Below are 22,960 nucleotides of genomic sequence, written 5' to 3'. Positions count from 1 at the left end.
GTCTGCACCACCTGTATTATAGTAGCAACAATGTCTGCACCACCTGTATTATAGTAACAACTGAGTCTGCACCACCTGTATTATAGTAACAACTGAGTCTGCACCACCTGTATTATAGTAGCAACAATGTCTGCACCACCTGTATTATAGTAACAACTGAGTCTGCACCACCTGTATTATAGTAACAACTGAGTCTGCACCACCTGTATTATAGTAACAACGGGGTCTGCACCACCTGTATTATAGTAACAACTGAGTCTGCATCACCTGTATTATAGCAACAACTGGGTCTGCACCATCTGTATTATAGTAACAACTGGGTCTGCACCACCTGTATTATAGTAACAACTGAGTCTGCACCACCTGTATTATAGTAACAACTGAGTCTGCACCATCTGTATTATAGTAACAACTGAGTCTGCACCACCTGTATTATAGTAACAACTGAGTCTGCACCACCTGTATTATAGTAACAACTGAGTCTGCACCACCTGTATTATAGTAACAACGGGGTCTGCACCACCTGTATTATAGTAACAACTGAGTCTGCACCACCTGTATTATAGTAACAACTGAGTCTGCACCATCTGTATTATAGTAACAACTGAGTCTGCACCACCTGTATTATAGTAACAACTGAGTCTGCACCACCTGTATTATAGTAACAACTGAGTCTGCACCACCTGTATTATAGTAACAATGGGGTCTGCGCCACCTGTATTATAGTAACAACTGAGTCTGCACCACCTGTATTATAGTAACAACTGGGTCTGCGCCACCTGTATTATAGTAACAACTGAGTCTGCACCACCTGTATTATAGTAACAACTGAGTCTGCGCCACCTGTATTATAGTAACTGGGTCTGCGCCATTTGTATTATAGTAAAAAACAGTCTGCGCCACCTGTATTATAGTAACTGGGTCTGCGCCACCTGTATTATAGTAACAACTGAGTCTGCGCCACCTGTATTATAGTAACAACTGAGTCTGCACCATCTGTATTATAGTAACAACTGGGTCTGCACCATCTGTATTATAGTAACAACTGGGTCTGCGCCACCTGTATTATAGTAACAACGGGGTCTGCACCACCTGTATTATAGTAACAATGGAGATTGCGCCACATATTTATAAATATAGGATAAAGGGGCAGCACCATGAGACATCCAAGTTACACAGCACCTGGGCAGCGTATACACTGCCATGACCGGGCACATGGGCTGGAGGCTGGGTCACTCACCCAATACATATTATGTGCGTCTGGTAACCCTGGTAAGCAGGACCCCTGTGTTATTGCCCAGGCTTGCCCTGTTACCGTGCCACAACTGTACCCTGCTGCAGGACAGGCTGGCATTATACAGCTAATACTGGGGGGCTTTCCTGTGCCCTGAGCCCCTGGTTATTATACACACTCCCCCCACCCTATAGTCCTATAGCACTTACTAAGTAACGTAGAACTATAGGATTAGCCGTGCAGTGACCCCAGCAGCCATATTCCCATCACATCCGGGTCACACAGGAAGTGTCTCATGCACGCCCCCTGCAGGGTGTATATGGCATTGCTCTCCCTACATCCCCCAGCTGTCACTTACAGGGCACACTAGAAGGGACTGTACCCGGCCAGTAACCTCTGTAATCCAGGGAACAGAAGTTACACTGAGCTCTACAACCAGATGTGGGCGATGTCACCATCGTGTGCGGCTCTGCGTCACACCGATAAGGGGGAAGTAATGACAGCTATAGGCAGTAATGGTAACACTATAGTAATAATCTCATCTCCGTCACCATCGTGTGCGGCTCTGCGTCACACCAATAAGGGGGAAGTAATGGCAGCTATAGGCAGTAATGGTAACACTATAGTAATAATCTCATCTCCGTCACCATCGTGTGCGGCTCTGCGTCACACCAATAAGGGGGAAGTAATGGCAGCTATAGGCAGTAATGGTAACACAATAGTAATAATCTCTCATCTCCGTCACCATCGTGTGCGGCTCTGCGTCACACCGATAAGGGGGAAGTAATGGCAGCTATAGGCAGTAATGGTAACACTATAGTAATAATCTCATCTCCATCACCATCGTGTGCGGCTCTGCGTCACACCGATAAGGGGGAAGTAATGACAGCTATAGGCAGTAATGGTAACACTATAGTAATAATCTCTCATCTCCGTCACCATCGTGTGCGGCTCTGCGTCACACCGATAAGGGGGAAGTAATGACAGCTATAGGCAGTAATGGTAACACTATAGTAATAATCTCATCTCCATCACCATCGTGTGCGGCTCTGCGTCACACCGATAAGGGGGAAGTAATGACAGCTATAGGCAGTAATGGTAACACTATAGTAATAATCTCTCATCTCCGTCACCATCGTGTGCGGCTCTGCGTCACACCAATAAGGGGGAAGTAATGGCAGCTATAGGCAGTAATGGTAACACTACAGTAATAATCTCATCTCCGTCACCATCGTGTGCGGCTCTGCGTCACACCAATAAGGGGGAAGTAATGGCAGCTATAGGCAGTAATGGTAACACTACAATAATAATCTCATCTCCGTCACCATCGTGTGCGGCTCTGCGTCACACCAATAAGGGGGAAGTAATGGCAGCTATAGGCAGTAATGGTAACACAATAGTAATAATCTCATCTCCGTCACCATCGTGTGCGGCTCTGCGTCACACCAATAAGGGGGAAGTAATGGCAGCTATAGGCAGTAATGGTAACACAATAGTAATAATCTCATCTCCGACACCATCGTGTGCGGCTCTGCGTCACACCAATAAGGGGGAAGTAATGGCAGCTATAGGCAGTAATGGTAACACAATAGTAATAATCTCATCTCCGTCACCATCGTGTGCGGCTCTGCGTCACACCAATAAGGGGGAAGTAATGGCAGCTATAGGCAGTAATGGTAACACTATAGTAATAATCTCATCTCCTTCACCATCGTGTGCGGCTCTGCGTCACACCAATAAGGAGGAAGTAATGGCAGCTATACGCAGTAATGGTAACACTATAGTAATAATCTCTCATCTCCGTCACCATCATGTGCGGCTCTGCGTCACACCAATAAGGAGGAAGTAATGGCAGCTATAGGCAGTAATGGTAACACTATAGTAATAATCTCTCATCTCCGTCACCATCGTGTGCGGCTCTGCGTCACACCAATAAGGGGGAAGTAATGGCAGCTATAGGCAGTAATGGTAACACTACAGTAATAATCTCATCTCCGTCACCATCGTGTGCGGCTCTGCGTCACACCAATAAGGGGGAAGTAATGGCAGCTATAGGCAGTAATGGTAACACTACAATAATAATCTCATCTCCGTCACCATCGTGTGCGGCTCTGCGTCACACCAATAAGGGGGAAGTAATGGCAGCTATAGGCAGTAATGGTAACACAATAGTAATAATCTCATCTCCGTCACCATCGTGTGCGGCTCTGCGTCACACCAATAAGGGGGAAGTAATGGCAGCTGTAGGCAGTAATGGTAACACAATAGTAATAACCTCTCATCTCCGTCACCATCGTGTGCGGCTCTGTGTCACACCAATAAGGGGGAAGTAATGGCAGCTATAGGCAGTAATGGTAACACAATAGTAATAATCTCATCTCCGTCACCATCGTGTGCGGCTCTGCGTCACACCGATAAGGAGGAAGTAATGGCAGCTATAGGCAGTAATGGTAACACTATAGTAATATTCTCATCTCCGTCACCATCGTGTGCGGCTCTGCGTCACACCAATAAGGGGGAAGTAATGGCAGCTATAGGCAGTAATGGTAACACTATAGTAATAATCTCATCTCCGTCACCATCGTGTGCGGCTCTGCGTCACACCGATAAGGAGGAAGTAATGGCAGCTATAGGCAGTAATGGTAACACTATAGTAATAATCTCTCATCTCCGTCACCATCGTGTGCGGCTCTGCGTCACACCAATAAGGGGGAAGTAATGGCAGCTATAGGCAGTAATGGTAACACTATAGTAATAATCTCATCTCCGTCACCATCGTGTGCGGCTCTGCGTCACACCAATAAGGGGGAAGTAATGGCAGCTATAGGCAGTAATGGTAACACAATAGTAATAATCTCATCTCCGACACCATCGTGTGCGGCTCTGCGTCACACCAATAAGGGGGAAGTAATGGCAGCTATAGGCAGTAATGGTAACACAATAGTAATAATCTCATCTCCGTCACCATCGTGTGCGGCTCTGCGTCACACCAATAAGGGGGAAGTAATGGCAGCTATAGGCAGTAATGGTAACACTATAGTAATAATCTCATCTCCTTCACCATCGTGTGCGGCTCTGCGTCACACCAATAAGGAGGAAGTAATGGCAGCTATACGCAGTAATGGTAACACTATAGTAATAATCTCTCATCTCCGTCACCATCATGTGCGGCTCTGCGTCACACCAATAAGGAGGAAGTAATGGCAGCTATAGGCAGTAATGGTAACACTATAGTAATAATCTCTCATCTCCGTCACCATCGTGTGCGGCTCTGCGTCACACCAATAAGGGGGAAGTAATGGCAGCTATAGGCAGTAATGGTAACACTACAGTAATAATCTCATCTCCGTCACCATCGTGTGCGGCTCTGCGTCACACCAATAAGGGGGAAGTAATGGCAGCTATAGGCAGTAATGGTAACACTACAATAATAATCTCATCTCCGTCACCATCGTGTGCGGCTCTGCGTCACACCAATAAGGGGGAAGTAATGGCAGCTATAGGCAGTAATGGTAACACAATAGTAATAATCTCATCTCCGTCACCATCGTGTGCGGCTCTGCGTCACACCAATAAGGGGGAAGTAATGGCAGCTGTAGGCAGTAATGGTAACACAATAGTAATAATCTCATCTCCGTCACCATCGTGTGCGGCTCTGCGTCACACCGATAAGGAGGAAGTAATGGCAGCTATAGGCAGTAATGGTAACACTATAGTAATAATCTCTCATCTCCGTCACCATCGTGTGCGGCTCTGCGTCACACCAATAAGGGGGAAGTAATGGCAGCTATAGGCAGTAATGGTAACACTATAGTAATAATCTCATCTCCGTCACCATCGTGTGCGGCTCTGCGTCACACCAATAAGGGGGAAGTAATGGCAGCTATAGGCAGTAATGGTAACACAATAGTAATAATCTCATCTCCGACACCATCGTGTGCGGCTCTGCGTCACACCAATAAGGGGGAAGTAATGGCAGCTATAGGCAGTAATGGTAACACAATAGTAATAATCTCATCTCCGTCACCATCGTGTGCGGCTCTGCGTCACACCAATAAGGGGGAAGTAATGGCAGCTATAGGCAGTAATGGTAACACAATAGTAATAATCTCATCTCCTTCACCATCGTGTGCGGCTCTGCGTCACACCAATAAGGAGGAAGTAATGGCAGCTATACGCAGTAATGGTAACACTATAGTAATAATCTCTCATCTCCGTCACCATCATGTGCGGCTCTGCGTCACACCAATAAGGAGGAAGTAATGGCAGCTATAGGCAGTAATGGTAACACTATAGTAATAATCTCTCATCTCCGTCACCATCGTGTGCGGCTCTGCGTCACACCAATAAGGGGGAAGTAATGGCAGCTATAGGCAGTAATGGTAACACTACAGTAATAATCTCATCTCCGTCACCATCGTGTGCGGCTCTGCGTCACACCAATAAGGGGGAAGTAATGGCAGCTATAGGCAGTAATGGTAACACTGCAATAATAATCTCATCTCCGTCACCATCGTGTGCGGCTCTGCGTCACACCAATAAGGGGGAAGTAATGGCAGCTATAGGCAGTAATGGTAACACAATAGTAATAATCTCATCTCCGTCACCATCGTGTGCGGCTCTGCGTCACACCAATAAGGGGGAAGTAATGGCAGCTGTAGGCAGTAATGGTAACACAATAGTAATAACCTCTCATCTCCGTCACCATCGTGTGCGGCTCTGTGTCACACCAATAAGGGGGAAGTAATGGCAGCTATAGGCAGTAATGGTAACACAATAGTAATAATCTCATCTCCGTCACCATCGTGTGCGGCTCTGCGTCACACCGATAAGGAGGAAGTAATGGCAGCTATAGGCAGTAATGGTAACACTATAGTAATAATCTCTCATCTCCGTCACCATCGTGTGCGGCTCTGCGTCACACCAATAAGGGGGAAGTAATGGCAGCTATAGGCAGTAATGGTAACACTATAGTAATAATCTCATCTCCGTCACCATCGTGTGCGGCTCTGCGTCACACCGATAAGGAGGAAGTAATGGCAGCTATAGGCAGTAATGGTAACACTATAGTAATAATCTCTCATCTCCGTCACCATCGTGTGCGGCTCTGCGTCACACCAATAAGGGGGAAGTAATGGCAGCTATAGGCAGTAATGGTAACACTATAGTAATAATCTCATCTCCGTCACCATCGTGTGCGGCTCTGCGTCACACCAATAAGGGGGAAGTAATGGCAGCTATAGGCAGTAATGGTAACACAATAGTAATAATCTCATCTCCGACACCATCGTGTGCGGCTCTGCGTCACACCAATAAGGGGGAAGTAATGGCAGCTATAGGCAGTAATGGTAACACTATAGTAATAATCTCATCTCCTTCACCATCGTGTGCGGCTCTGCGTCACACCAATAAGGAGGAAGTAATGGCAGCTATACGCAGTAATGGTAACACTATAGTAATTATCTCTCATCTCCGTCACCATCATGTGCGGCTCTGCGTCACACCAATAAGGAGGAAGTAATGGCAGCTATAGGCAGTAATGGTAACACTATAGTAATAATCTCTCATCTCCGTCACCATCGTGTGCGGCTCTGCGTCACACCAATAAGGGGGAAGTAATGGCAGCTATAGGCAGTAATGGTAACACTACAGTAATAATCTCATCTCCGTCACCATCGTGTGCGGCTCTGCGTCACACCAATAAGGGGGAAGTAATGGCAGCTATAGGCAGTAATGGTAACACTACAATAATAATCTCATCTCCGTCACCATCGTGTGCGGCTCTGCGTCACACCAATAAGGGGGAAGTAATGGCAGCTATAGGCAGTAATGGTAACACAATAGTAATAATCTCATCTCCGTCACCATCGTGTGCGGCTCTGCGTCACACCAATAAGGGGGAAGTAATGGCAGCTGTAGGCAGTAATGGTAACACAATAGTAATAACCTCTCATCTCCGTCACCATCGTGTACGGCTCTGCATCACACCAATAAGGGGGAAGTAATGGCAGCTATAGGCAGTAATGGTAACACTATAGTAATAATCTCATCTCCGTCACCATCGTGTGCGGCTCTGCGTCACACCAATAAGGGGGAAGTAATGACAGCTATAGGCAGTAATGGTAACACTACAGTAATAATCTCATCTCCTTCACCATCGTGTGCGGCTCTGCGTCACACCAATAAGGGGGAAGTAATGGCAGCTATAGGCAGTAATGGTAACACTATAGTAATAATCTCATCTCCGTCACCATAGTGTGCGGCTCTGCGTCACACCAATAAGGAGGAAGTAATGGCAGCTATAGGCAGTAATGGTAACACAATAGTAATAATCTCATCTCCGTCACCATCGTGTGCGGCTCTGCGTCACACCAATAAGGGGGAAGTAATGGCAGCTATAGGCCGTAATGGTAACACAATAGTAATAATCTCATCTCAGTCACCATCGTGTGCGGCTCTGCGTCACACCAATAAGGAGGAAGTAATGGCAGCTATAGGCAGTAATGGTAACACTACAGTAATAATCTCATCTCCTTCACCATCGTGTGCGGCTCTGCGTCACACCAATAAGGGGGAAGTAATGGCAGCTATAGGCAGTAATGGTAACACTATAGTAATAATCTCATCTCCTTCACCATCGTGTGCGGCTCTGCGTCACACCAATAAGGGGGAAGTAATGGCAGCTATAGGCAGTAATGGTAACACAATAGTAATAACCTCTCATCTCCGTCACCAACGTGTGCGGCTCTGCGTCACACCAATAAGGGGGAAGTAATGGCAGCTATAGGCAGTAATGGTAACACTACAGTAATAATCTCATCTCCTTCACCATCGTGTGCGGCTCTGCGTCACACCAATAAGGGGGAAGTAATGGCAGCTATAGGCAGTAATGGTAACACAATAGTAATAATCTCTCATCTCCTTCACCATCGTGTGCGGCTCTGCGTCACACCAATAAGGGGGAAGTAATGGCAGCTATAGGCAGTAATGGTAACACAATAGTAATAATCTCTCATCTCCTTCACCATCGTGTGCGGCTCTGCGTCACACCAATAAGGGGGAAGTAATGACAGCTATAGGCAGTAATGGTAACACTATAGTAATAATCTCTCATCTCCGTCACCATCGTGTGCGGCTCTGCGTCACACCAATAAGGGGGAAGTAATGGCAGCTATAGGCAGTAATGGTAACACAATAGTAATAATCTCATCTCCGTCACCATCGTGTGCGGCTCTGCGTCACACCAATAAGGGGGAAGTAATGACAGCTATAGGCAGTAATGGTAACACAATAGTAATAACCTCTCATCTCAGTCACCATCGTGTGCGGCTCTGCGTCACACCAATAAGGGGGAAGTAATGGCAGCTATAGGCAGTAATGGTAACACAATAGTAATAATCTCTCATCTCCGTCACCATCGTGTGCGGCTCTGCATCACACCCATAAGGAGGAAGTAATGGCAGCTATAGGCAGTAATGGTAACACTATAGTAATAATCTCTCATCTCCGTCACCATCGTGTGCGGCTCTGCGTCACACCAATAAGGGGGAAGTAATGGCAGCTATAGGCAGTAATGGTAAGACAATAGTAATAATCTCATCTCCATCACCATCGTGTGCGGCTCTGCGTCACACCAATAAGGGGGAAGTAATGGCAGCTATAGGCAGTAATGGTAACTCTACAGTAATAATCTCATCTCCTTCACCATCGTGTGCGGCTCTGCGTCACACCAATAAGGGGGAAGTAATGGCAGCTATAGGCAGTAATGGTAACACTATAGTAATAATCTCATCTCCTTCACCATCGTGTGCGGCTCTGCGTCACACCAATAAGGAGGAAGTAATGACAGCTATAGGCAGTAATGGTAACACAATAGTAATAATCTCTCATCTCCGTCACCATCGTGTGCGGCTCTGCGTCACACCAATAAGGGGGAAGTAATGGCAGCTATAGGCAGTAATGGTAACACAATAGTAATAATCTCTCATCTCCTTCACCATCGTGTGCGGCTCTGCGTCACACCAATAAGGGGGAAGTAATGGCAGCTATAGGCAGTAATGGTAACACTATAGTAATAATCTCATCTCCGTCACCATCGTGTGCGGCTCTGCGTCACACCAATAAGGGGGAAGTAATGACAGCTATAGGCAGTAATGGTAACACAATAGTAATAATCTCATCTCCGTCACCATCGTGTGCGGCTCTGCGTCACACCAATAAGGAGGAAGTAATGGCAGCTATAGGCAGTAATGGTAACACTATAGTAATAATCTCATCTCCGTCACCATCGTGTACGGCTCTGCGTCACACCAATAAGGGGGAAGTAATGGCAGCTATAGGCAGTAATGGTAACACAATAGTAATAATCTCTCATCTCCGTCACCATCGTGTGCGACTCTGCGTCACACCAATAAGGGGGAAGTAATGGCAGCTATAGGCAGTAATGGTAACACAATAGTAATAATCTCTCATCTCCGTCACCATCGTGTGCGGCTCTGCATCACACCCATAAGGAGGAAGTAATGGCAGCTATAGGCAGTAATGGTAACACAATAGTAATAATCTCATCTCCGTCACCATCGTGTACGGCTCTGCGTCACACCAATAAGGAGGAAGTAATGGCAGCTATAGGCAGTAATGGTAACACAATAGTAATAATCTCATCTCCGTCACCATCGTGTGCGGCTCTGCGTCACACCAATAAGGGGGAAGTAATGGCAGCTATAGGCAGTAATGGTAACACTATAGTAATAATCTCTCATCTCCGTCACCATCGTGTGCGACTCTGCGTCACACCAATAAGGAGGAAGTAATGGCAGCTATAGGCAGTAATGGTAACACAATAGTAATAATCTCATCTCCGTCACCATCGTGTGCGGCTCTGCGTCACACCAATAAGGAGGAAGTAATGGCAGCTATAGGCAGTAATGGTAACACAATAGTAATAATCTCTCATCTCCGTCACCATCGTGTGCGGCTCTGCGTCACACCAATAAGGGGGAAGTAATGGCAGCTATAGGCAGTAATGGTAACACAATAGTAATAATCTCATCTCCGTCACCATCGTGTGCGGCTCTGCGTCACACCAATAAGGGGGAAGTAATGGCAGCTATAGGCAGTAATGGTAACACTATAGTAATAATCTCATCTCCGTCACCATCGTGTGCGGCTCTGCGTCACACCCATAAGGAGGAAGTAATGGCAGCTATAGGCAGTAATGGTAACAAAATAGTAATAATCTCATCTCCGTCACCATCGTGTGCGGCTCTGCGTCACACCAATAAGGGGGAAGTAATGGCAGCTATAGGCAGTAATGGTAACACAATAGTAATAATCTCATCTCCGTCACCATCGTGTGCGGCTCTGCGTCACACCAATAAGGGGGAAGTAATGGCAGCTATAGGCAGTAATGGTAACACAATAGTAATAATCTCATCTCCGTCACCATCGTGTGCGGCTCTGCGTCACACCAATAAGGGGGAAGTAATGGCAGCTATAGGCAGTAATGGTAACACTACAGTAATAATCTCTCATCTCCGTCACCATCGTGTGCGGCTCTGCGTCACACCAATAAGGGGGAAGTAATGGCAGCTATAGGCAGTAATGGTAACACTATAGTAAATAATCTCATCTCCGTCACCATCGTGTGCGGCTCTGCGTCACACCAATAAGGGGGAAGTAATGGCAGCTATAGGCAGTAATGGTAACACTATAGTAAATAATCTCATCTCCGTCACCATCGTGTGCTGCTCTGCGTCACACCAATAAGTGGGAAGTAATGGCAGCTATAGGCAGTAATGGTAACACTACAGTAATAATCTCTCATCTCCGTCACCATCGTGTGCGGCTCTGCGTCACACCAATAAGGGGGAAGTAATGGCAGCTATAGGCAGTAATGGTAACACAATAGTAATAATCTCATCTCCGTCACCATCGTGTGCGGCTCTGCGTCACATCAATGAGGGGGAAGTAATGGCAGCTATAGGCAGTAATGGTAACACAATAGTAATAATCTCTCATCTCCGTCACCATCGTGTGCGGCTCTGCGTCACACCAATAAGGGGGAAGTAATGGCAGCTATAGGCAGTAATGGTAACACAATAGTAATAATCTCATCTCAGTCACCATCGTGTGCGGCTCTGCGTCACACCAATAAGGAGGAAGTAATGGCAGCTATAGGCAGTAATGGTAACACAATAGTAATAATCTCTCATCTCCGTCACCATCGTGTGCGGCTCTGCGTCACACCAATAAGGGGGAAGTAATGGCAGCTATAGGCAGTAATGGTAACACAATAGTAATAATCTCATCTCCGTCACCATCGTGTGCGGCTCTGCGTCACACCAATAAGGGGGAAGTAATGGCAGCTATAGGCAGTAATGGTAACACTATAGTAATAATCTCATCTCCGTCACCATCGTGTGCGGCTCTGCGTCACACCAATAAGGGGGAAGTAATGACAGCTATAGGCAGTAATGGTAACACAATAGTAATAATCTCATCTCCGTCACCATCGTGTGCGGCTCTGCGTCACACCAATAAGGAGGAAGTAATGGCAGCTATAGGCAGTAATGGTAACACAATAGTAATAATCTCTCATCTCCGTCACCATCGTGTGCGGCTCTGCGTCACACCAATAAGGAGGAAGTAATGGCAGCTATAGGCAGTAATGGTAACACTACAGTAATAATCTCATCTCCGTCACCATCGTGTGCGGCTCTGCGTCACACCAATAAGGAGGAAGTAATGGCAGCTATAGGCAGTAATGGTAACACTATAGTAATAATCTCATCTCCGTCACCATCGTGTGCGGCTCTGCGTCACACCAATAAGGGGGAAGTAATGACAGCTATACGCAGTAATGGTAACACAATAGTAATAATCTCTCATCTCCGTCACCATCGTGTGCGGCTCTGCGTCACACCAATAAGGAGGAAGTAATGACAGCTATAGGCAGTAATGGTAACACAATAGTAATAATCTCATCTCCTTCACCATCGTGTGCGGCTCTGCGTCACACCAATAAGGAGGAAGTAATGGCAGCTATAGGCAGTAATGGTAACACAATAGTAATAACCTTTCATCTCCGTCACCATCGTGTGCGGCTCTGCGTCACACCAATAAGGGGGAAGTAATGGCAGCTATAGGCAGTAATGGTAACACAATAGTAATAATCTCTCATCTCCATCACCATCGTGTGCGGCTCTGCGTCACACCAATAAGGGGGAAGTAATGGCAGCTATAGGCAGTAATGGTAACACAATAGTAATAATCTCTCATCTCCGTCACCATCGTGTGCGGCTCTGCGTCACACCAATAAAGGGGAAGTAATGGCAGCTATAGGCAGTAATGGTAACACAACAGTAATAATCTCTCATCTCCGTCACCATCGTGTGCGGCTCTGCGTCACACCAATAAGGGGGAAGTAATGGCAGCTATAGGCAGTAATGGTAACACAATAGTAATAATCTCATCTCCTTCACCATCGTGTGCGGCTCTGCGTCACACCAATAAGGGGGAAGTAATGGCAGCTATAGGCAGTAATGGTAACACAATAGTAATAACCTCTCATCTCCGTCACCATCGTGTGCGGCTCTGCGTCACACCAATAAGGGGGAAGTAATGGCAGCTATAGGCAGTAATGGTAACACAATAGTAATAATCTCATCTCCTTCACCATCGTGTGCGGCTCTGCGTCACACCAATAAGGGGGAAGTAATGGCAGCTATAGGCAGTAATGGTAACACTACAGTAATAATCTCATCTCCGTCACCATCGTGTGCGGCTCTGCGTCACACCAATAAGGGGGAAGTAATGGCAGCTATAGGCAGTAATGGTAACACAATAGTAATAATCTCATCTCCGTCACCATCGTGTGCGGCTCTGCGTCACACCAATAAGGGGGAAGTAATGGCAGCTATAGGCAGTAATGGTAACACAATAGTAATAATCTCATCTCCGTCACCATCGTGTGCGGCTCTGCGTCACACCAATAAGGGGGAAGTAATGGCAGCTATAGGCAGTAATGGTAACACTATAGTAATAATCTCTCATCTCCGTCACCATCGTGTGCGGCTCTGCGTCACACCAATAAGGGGGAAGTAATGGCAGCTATAGGCAGTAATGGTAACACAATAGTAATAATCTCTCATCTCCGTCACCATCGTGTGCGGCTCTGCGTCACACCAATAAGGGGGAAGTAATGGCAGCTATAGGCAGTAATGTTAACACAATAGTAATAATCTCTCATCTCCGTCACCATCGTGTGCGGCTCTGCGTCACACCAATAAGGGGGAAGTAATGGCAGCTATAGGCAGTAATGGTAACACAATAGTAATAATCTCTCATCTCCGTCACCATCGTGTGCGGCTCTGCGTCACACCAATAAGGGGGAAGTAATGGCAGCTATAGGCAGTAATGGTAACACAATAGTAATAACCTCTCATCTCCGTCACCATCGTGTGCGGCTCTGCGTCACACCAATAAGGGGGAAGTAATGGCAGCTATAGGCAGTAATGGTAACACAATAGTAATAACCTCTCATCTCCGTCACCATCGTGTGCGGCTCTGCGTCACACCAATAAGGGGGAAGTAATGGCAGCTATAGGCAGTAATGGTAACACTACAGTAATAATCTCATCTCCGTCACCATCGTGTGCGGCTCTGCGTCACACCAATAAGGGGGAAGTAATGGCAGCTATAGGCAGTAATGGTAACACAATAGTAATAACCTCTCATCTCCGTCACCATCGTGTGCGGCTCTGCGTCACACCAATAAGGGGGAAGTAATGGCAGCTATAGGCAGTAATGGTAACACTACAGTAATAATCTCATCTCCGTCACCATCGTGTGCGGCTCTGCGTCACACCAATAAGGAGGAAGTAATGGCAGCTATAGGCAGTAATGGTAACACTATAGTAATAATCTCATCTCCGTCACCATCGTGTACGGCTCTGCGTCACACCAATAAGGGGGAAGTAATGGCAGCTATAGGCCGTAATGGTAACACAATAGTAATAATCTCTCATCTCCGTCACCATCGTGTACGGCTCTGCGTCACACCAATAAGGGGGAAGTAATGGCAGCTATAGGCAGTAATGTTAACACAATAGTAATAGTCTCATCTCCGTCACCATCGTGTGCGACTCTGCGTCACACCAATAAGGGGGAAGTAATGGCAGCTATAGGCAGTAATGGTAACACTATAGTAATAATCTCATCTCCGTCACCATCGTGTGCGGCTCTGCGTCACACCAATAAGGGGGAAGTAATGGCAGCTATAGGCAGTAATGGTAACACAATAGTAATAATCTCTCATCTCCGTCACCATCGTGTGCGGCTCTGCGTCACACCCATAAGGGGGAAGTAATGGCAGCTATAGGCAGTAATGGTAACACTATAGTAATAATCTCATCTCCGTCACCATCGTGTGCGGCTCTGCGTCACACCAATAAGGAGGAAGTAATGGCAGCTATAGGCAGTAATGGTAACACAATAGTAATAATCTCATCTCCGTCACCATCGTGTGCGGCTCTGCGTCACACCAATAAGGAGGAAGTAATGGCAGCTATAGGCAGTAATGGTAACACTATAGTAATAATCTCATCTCCGTCACCATCGTGTGCGGCTCTGCGTCACACCAATAAGGGGGAAGTAATGGCAGCTATAGGCAGTAATGGTAACACAATAGTAATAACCTCTCATCTCCGTCACCATCGTGTGCGGCTCTGCGTCACACCAATAAGGGGGAAGTAATGGCAGCTATAGGCAGTAATGGTAACACTATAGTAATAATCTCATCTCCGTCACCATCGTGTGCGGCTCTGCGTCACACCAATAAGGGGGAAGTAATGGCAGCTATAGGCAGTAATGGTAACACAATAGTAATAATCTCATCTCCGTCACCATCGTGTGCGGCTCTGCGTCACACCAATAAGGAGGAAGTAATGGCAGCTATAGGCAGTAATGGTAACACTACAGTAATAATCTCATCTCCTTCACCATCGTGTGCGGCTCTGCGTCACACCAATAAGGAGGAAGTAATGGCAGCTATAGGCAGTAATGGTAACACTACAGTAATAATCTCATCTCCTTCACCATCGTGTGCGGCTCTGCGTCACACCAATAAGGGGGAAGTAATGGCAGCTATAGGCAGTAATGGTAACACTATAGTAATAATCTCATCTCCGTCACCATCGTGTGCGGCTCTGCGTCACACCAATAAGGGGGAAGTAATGGCAGCTATAGGCAGTAATGGTAACACTATAGTAATAATCTCTAATCTCCGTCACCATCGTGTACGGCTCTGCGTCACACCAATAAGGAGGAAGTAATGGCAGCTATAGGCAGTAATGGTAACACTACAGTAATAATCTCATCTCCTTCACCATCGTGTGCGGCTCTGCGTCACACCAATAAGGGGGAAGTAATGGCAGCTATAGGCAGTAATGGTAACACAATAGTAATAACCTCTCATCTCCGTCACCATCGTGTGCGGCTCTGCGTCACACCAATAAGGGGGAAGTAATGGCAGCTATAGGCAGTAATGGTAACACTATAGTAATAATCTCATCTCCGTCACCATCGTGTGCGGCTCTGCGTCACACCAATAAGGGGGAAGTAATGGCAGCTATAGGCAGTAATGGTAACACAATAGTAATAATCTCATCTCCGTCACCATCGTGTGCGGCTCTGCGTCACACCAATAAGGGGGAAGTAATGGCAGCTATAGGCAGTAATGGTAACACTATAGTAATAATCTCATCTCCGTCACCATCGTGTGCGGCTCTGCGTCACACCAATAAGGGGGAAGTAATGACAGCTATAGGCAGTAATGGTAACACAATAGTAATAATCTCTCATCTCCATCACCATCGTGTGCGGCTCTGCGTCACACCAATAAGGGGGAAGTAATGGCAGCTATAGGCAGTAATGGTAACACAATAGTAATAATCTCTCATCTCCGTCACCATCGTGTGCGGCTCTGCGTCACACCAATAAGGGGGAAGTAATGGCAGCTATAGGCAGTAATGGTAACACTATAGTAATAATCTCATCTCCGTCACCATCGTGTGCGGCTCTGCGTCACACCAATAAGGAGGAAGTAATGGCAGCTATAGGCAGTAATGGTAACACTATAGTAATAATCTCATCTCCGTCACCATCGTGTGCGGCTCTGCGTCACACCAATAAGGGGGAAGTAATGGCAGCTATAGGCAGTAATGGTAACACTATAGTAATAATCTCTCATCTCCGTCACCATCGTGTGCGGCTCTGCGTCACACCAATAAGGGGGAAGTAATGGCAGCTATAGGCAGTAATGGTAACACTATAGTAATAATCTCATCTCCGTCACCATCGTGTGCGGCTCTGCGTCACACTAATAAGGGGGAAGTAATGGCAGCTATAGGCAGTAATGGTAACACTATAGTAATAATCTCATCTCCGTCACCATCGTGTGCGGCTCTGCGTCACACCAATAAGGGGGAAGTAATGACAGCTATAGGCAGTAATGGTAACACAATAGTAATAATCTCATCTCCGTCACCATCGTGTGCGGCTCTGCGTCACACCAATAAGGGGGAAGTAATGGCAGCTATAGTCAGTAATGGTAACACAATAGTAATAATCTCATCTCCGTCACCATCGTGTGCGGCTCTGCGTCACACCAATAAGGGGGAAGTAATGGCAGCTATAGGCAGTAATGATTACACAATAGTAATAATCTCATCTCCGTCACCATCGTGTACGGCTCTGCGTCACACCAATAAGGGGGAAGTAATGGCAGCTATAGGCAGTAATGGTAACACAATAGTAATAATCTCATCTCCGTCACCATCGTGTGCGGCTCTGCGTCACACCAATAAGGGGGAAGTAATGGCAGCTATAGGCAGTAATGGTAACACTACAGTAATAATCTCTCATCTCCGTCACCATCGTGTGCGGCTCTGCGTCACACCGATAAGGGGGAAGTAATGGCAGCTATAGGCAGTAATGGTAACACAATAGTAATAACCTCTCATCTCCGTCACCATCGTGTGCGGCTCTGCGTCACACCAATAAGGGGGAAGTAATGGCAGCTATAGGCAGTAATGGTAACACAATAGTAATATTCTCATCTCCTTCACCATCGTGTGCGGCTCTGCATCACACCAATAAGGAGGAAGTAATGGCAGCTATAGGCAGTAATGGTAACACTATAGTAATAATCTCATCTCCGTCACCATCGTGTGCGGCTCTGCGTCACACCAATAAGGAGGAAGTAATGACAGCTATAGGCAGTAATGGTAACACAATAGTAATAATCTCATCACCGTCACCATCGTGTGCGGCTCTGCGTCACACCAATAAGGGGGAAGTAATGGCAGCTATAGGCAGTAATGGTAACACAATAGTAATAATCTCTCATCTCCGTCATCATCGTGTGCGGCTCTGCGTCACACCAATAAGGGGGAAGTAATGGCAGCTATAGGCAGTAATGGTAACACTATAGTAATAATCTCATCTCCGTCACCATCGTGTGCGGCTCTGCGTCACACCAATAAGGGGGAAGTAATGGCAGCTATAGGCAGTAATGGTAACACTATAGTAATAATCTCATCTCCGTCACCATCGTGTGCGGCTCTGCGTCACACCAATAAGGGGGAAGTAATGGCAGCTATAGGCAGTAATGGTAACACAATAGTAATAATCTCATCTCCGTCACCATCGTGTGCGGCTCTGCGTCACACCAATAAGGGGGAAGTAATGGCAGCTATAGGCAGTAATGGTAACACAATAGTAATAATCTCTCATCTCCGTCACCATCGTGTGCGGCTCTGCGTCACACCAATAAGGAGGAAGTAATGGCAGATATAGGCTGTAATGGTAACACAATAGTAATAATCTCATCTCCGTCACCATCGTGTGCGGCTCTGCGTCACACCAATAAGGAGGAAGTAATGGCAGCTATAGGCTGTAATGGTAACACAATAGTAATAATCTCATCTCCGTCACCATCGTGTGCGGCTCTGCGTCACACCAATAAGGGGGAAGTAATGGCAGCTATAGGCAGTAATGGTAACACAATAGTAATAATCTCATCTCCGTCACCATCGTGTACGGCTCTGCGTCACACCAATAAGGGGGAAGTAATGGCAGCTATAGGCAGTAATGGTAACACAATAGTAATAATCTCTCATCTCCGTCACCATCGTGTACGGCTCTGCGTCACACCAATAAGGGGGAAGTAATGGCAGCTATAGGCAGTAATGGTAACACTATAGTAATAATCTCATCTCCGTCACCATCGTGTGCGGCTCTGCGTCACACCAATAAGGGGGAAGTAATGGCAGCTATAGGCAGTAATGGTAACACTACAGTAATAATCTCATCTCCGTCACCATCGTGTGCGGCTCTGCGTCACACCAATAAGGGGGAAGTAATGACAGCTATAGGCAGTAATGGTAACACAATAGCAATAATCTCATCTCCTTCACCATCGTGTGCGGCTCTGCGTCACACCAATAAGGGGGAAGTAATGGCAGCTATAGGCAGTAATGGTAACACTACAGTAATAATCTCATCTCCGTCACCATCGTGTGCGGCTCTGCGTCACACCAATAAGGGGGAAGTAATGGCAGCTATAGGCAGTAATGGTAACACAATAGTAATAATCTCTCATCTCCGTCACCATCGTGTGCGGCTCTGCGTCACACCGATAAGGGGGAAGTAATGGCAGCTATAGGCAGTAATGGTAACACAATAGTAATAATCTCATCTCCGTCACCATCGTGTGCGGCTCTGCGTCACACCAATAAGGGGGAAGTAATGGCAGCTATAGGCAGTAATGGTAACACAATAGTAATAATCTCTCATCTCCGTCACCATCGTGTGCGGCTCTGCGTCACACCGATAAGGGGGAAGTAATGGCAGCTATAGGCAGTAATGGTAACACTATAGTAATAATCTCTCATCTCCGTCACCATCGTGTGCGGCTCTGCGTCACACCAATAAGGGGGAAGTAATGACAGCTATAGGCAGTAATGGTAACACAATAGTAATAATCTCTCATCTCCTTCACCATCGTGTGCGGCTCTGCGTCACACCAATAAGGGGGAAGTAATGGCAGCTTAAGGCAGTAATGGTAACACAATAGTAATAATCTCTCATCTCCTTCACCATCGTGTGCGGCTCTGCGTCACACCAATAAGGGGGAAGTAATGGCAGCTATAGGCAGTAATGGTAACACAATAGTAATAATCTCTCATCTCCGTCACCATCGTGTGCGGCTCTGCGTCACACCAATAAGGGGGAAGTAATGACAGCTATAGGCAGTAATGGTAACACAATAGTAATAATCTCATCTCCGTCACCATCGTGTGCGGCTCTGCGTCACACCAATAAGGGGGAAGTAATGGCAGCTATAGGCAGTAATGGTAACACAATAGTAATAACCTCTCATCTCCGTCACCATCATGTGCGGCTCTGCGTCACACCAATAAGGGGGAAGTAATGGCAGCTATAGGCAGTAATGGTAACACTACAGTAATAATCTCTCATCTCCGTCACCATCGTGTACGGCTCTGCGTCACACCAATAAGGGGGAAGTAATGGCAGCTATAGGCAGTAATGGTAACACAATAGTAATAATCTCATCTCCGTCACCATCGTGTGCGGCTCTGCGTCACACCAATAAGGGGGAAGTAATGGCAGCTATAGGCAGTAATGGTAACACAATAGTAATAATCTCTCATCTCCTTCACCATCGTGTGCGGCTCTGCGTCACACCAATAAGGGGGAAGTAATGGCAGCTATAGGCAGTAATGGTAACACTACAGTAATAATCTCTCATCTCCTTCACCATCGTGTGCGGCTCTGTGTCACACCAATAAGGGGGAAGTAATGGCAGCTATAGGCAGTAATGGTAACACAATAGTAATAATCTCATCTCCGTCACCATCGTGTGCGGCTCTGCGTCACACCAATAAGGGGGAAGTAATGGCAGCTATAGGCAGTAATGGTAACACAATAGTAATAATCTCATCTCCTTCACCATCGTGTGCGGCTCTGCGTCACACCAATAAGGGGGAAGTAATGGCAGCTATAGGCAGTAATGGTAACACAATAGTAATAATCTCTCATCTCCGTCACCATCGTGTGCGACTCTGCGTCACACCAATAAGGGGGAAGTAATGGCAGCTATAGGCAGTAATGGTAACACTACAGTAATAATCTCTCATCTCCGTCACCATCGTGTACGGCTCTGCGTCACACCAATAAGGGGGAAGTAATGGCAGCTATAGGCAGTAATGGTAACACTACAGTAATAATCTCATCTCCATCACCATCGTGTGCGGCTCTGCGTCACACCAACAAGGAGGAAGTAATGACAGCTATAGGCAGTAATGGTAACACAATAGTAATAATCTCATCTCCTTCACCATCGTGTGCGGCTCTGCGTCACACCAATAAGGGGGAAGTAATGGCAGCTATAGGCAGTAATGGTAACACAATAGTAATAATCTCTCATCTCCGTCACCATCGTGTGCGACTCTGCGTCACACCAATAAGGGGGAAGTAATGGCAGCTATAGGCAGTAATGGTAACACTATAGTAATAATCTCATCTCCGTCACCATCGTGTGCGGCTCTGCGTCACACCAATAAGGGGGAAGTAATGGCAGCTATAGGCAGTAATGGTAACACTACAGTAATAATCTCATCTCCGTCACCATCGTGTGCGGCTCTGCGTCACACCAATAAGGGGGAAGTAATGACAGCTATAGGCAGTAATGGTAACACAATAGCAATAATCTCATCTCCTTCACCATCGTGTGCGGCTCTGCGTCACACCAATAAGGGGGAAGTAATGGCAGCTATAGGCAGTAATGGTAACACTACAGTAATAATCTCATCTCCGTCACCATCGTGTGCGGCTCTGCGTCACACCAATAAGGGGGAAGTAATGGCAGCTATAGGCAGTAATGGTAACACAATAGTAATAATCTCTCATCTCCGTCACCATCGTGTGCGGCTCTGCGTCACACCGATAAGGGGGAAGTAATGGCAGCTATAGGCAGTAATGGTAACACAATAGTAATAATCTCATCTCCGTCACCATCGTGTGCGGCTCTGCGTCACACCAATAAGGGGGAAGTAATGGCAGCTATAGGCAGTAATGGTAACACAATAGTAATAATCTCTCATCTCCGTCACCATCGTGTGCGGCTCTGCGTCACACCAATAAGGGGGAAGTAATGGCAGCTATAGGCAGTAATGGTAACACTATAGTAATAATCTCTCATCTCCGTCACCATCGTGTGCGGCTCTGCGTCACACCAATAAGGGGGAAGTAATGACAGCTATAGGCAGTAATGGTAGCACAATAGTAATAATCTCTCATCTCCTTCACCATCGTGTGCGGCTCTGCGTCACACCAATAAGGGGGAAGTAATGGCAGCTATAGGCAGTAATGGTAACACAATAGTAATAATCTCTCATCTCCGTCACCATCGTGTGCGGCTCTGCGTCACACCAATAAGGGGGAAGTAATGGCAGCTATAGGCAGTAATGGTAACACAATAGTAATAACCTCTCATCTCCGTCACCATCGTGTGCGGCTCTGCGTCACACCAATAAGGGGGAAGTAATGGCAGCTATAGGCAGTAATGGTAACACAATAGTAATAATCTCTCATCTCCTTCACCATCGTGTGCGGCTCTGCGTCACACCAATAAGGGGGAAGTAATGGCAGCTATAGGCAGTAATGGTAACACTACAGTAATAATCTCTCATCTCCGTCACCATCGTGTACGGCTCTGCGTCACACCAATAAGGGGGAAGTAATGGCAGCTATAGGCAGTAATGGTAACACAATAGTAATAATCTCATCTCCGTCACCATCGTGTGCGGCTCTGCGTCACACCAATAAGGGGGAAGTAATGGCAGCTATAGGCAGTAATGGTAACACAATAGTAATAATCTCATCTCCTTCACCATCGTGTGCGGCTCTGCGTCACACCAATAAGGGGGAAGTAATGGCAGCTATAGGCAGTAATGGTAACACTACAGTAATAATCTCATCTCCATCACCATCGTGTGCGGCTCTGCGTCACACCAACAAGGAGGAAGTAATGACAGCTATAGGCAGTAATGGTAACACAATAGTAATAATCTCATCTCCTTCACCATCGTGTGCGGCTCTGCGTCACACCAATAAGGGGGAAGTAATGGCAGCTATAGGCAGTAATGGTAACACAATAGTAATAATCTCTCATCTCCGTCACCATCGTGTGCGACTCTGCGTCACACCAATAAGGGGGAAGTAATGGCAGCTATAGGCAGTAATGGTAACACTATAGTAATAATCTCTCATCTCCGTCACCATCGTGTGCGGCTCTGCGTCACACCAATAAGGGGGAAGTAATGGCAGCTATAGGCAGTAATGGTAACACAATAGTAATAATCTCATCTCCGTCACCATCGTGTGCGGCTCTGCGTCACACCAATAAGGGGGAAGTAATGGCAGCTATAGGCAGTAATGGTAACACAATAGTAATAATCTCTCATCTCCGTCACCATCGTGTGCGGCTCTGCGTCACACCAATAAGGGGGAAGTAATGACAGCTATAGGCAGTAATGGTAACACAATAGTAATAATCTCTCATCTCCTTCACCATCGTGTGCGGCTCTGCGTCACACCAATAAGGGGGAAGTAATGGCAGCTATAGGCAGTAATGGTAACACA

The 22,960-nt window shown here is 46.5% G+C and overlaps 1 protein-coding gene across 5 annotated transcripts in view; it reads right to left on the bottom strand.

The window, feature by feature from the left end:
• Positions 1-22,960, bottom strand: part of LOC148477270 (uncharacterized) — a 101,039-nt gene that overhangs the window by 68,881 nt on the left and 9,198 nt on the right. For 3 of the 5 annotated variants that reach the window (XM_088456960.1, XM_088456955.1, XM_088456958.1), the window contains exon 1: positions 1,444-1,529. The exons of the other annotated variants lie outside the window; for them this stretch is intronic. The gene's annotated coding sequence lies outside the window, so the exon portion shown is untranslated. Of the gene's footprint in view, positions 1-1,443; positions 1,530-22,960 lie in introns of those variants that run through there. 5 annotated transcript variants of the gene reach the window in all.

This window comes from Taudactylus pleione, unplaced genomic scaffold, assembly GCF_031769625.1.
Source record: "Taudactylus pleione unplaced genomic scaffold, aTauple2 ptg000730l, whole genome shotgun sequence".
Taxonomy (NCBI): Eukaryota; Metazoa; Chordata; class Amphibia; order Anura; family Myobatrachidae; genus Taudactylus; species Taudactylus pleione.
The sequence above is the reverse complement of the archived record's forward strand: the minus strand, read 5'-3'. Positions and strand labels throughout refer to the sequence as shown.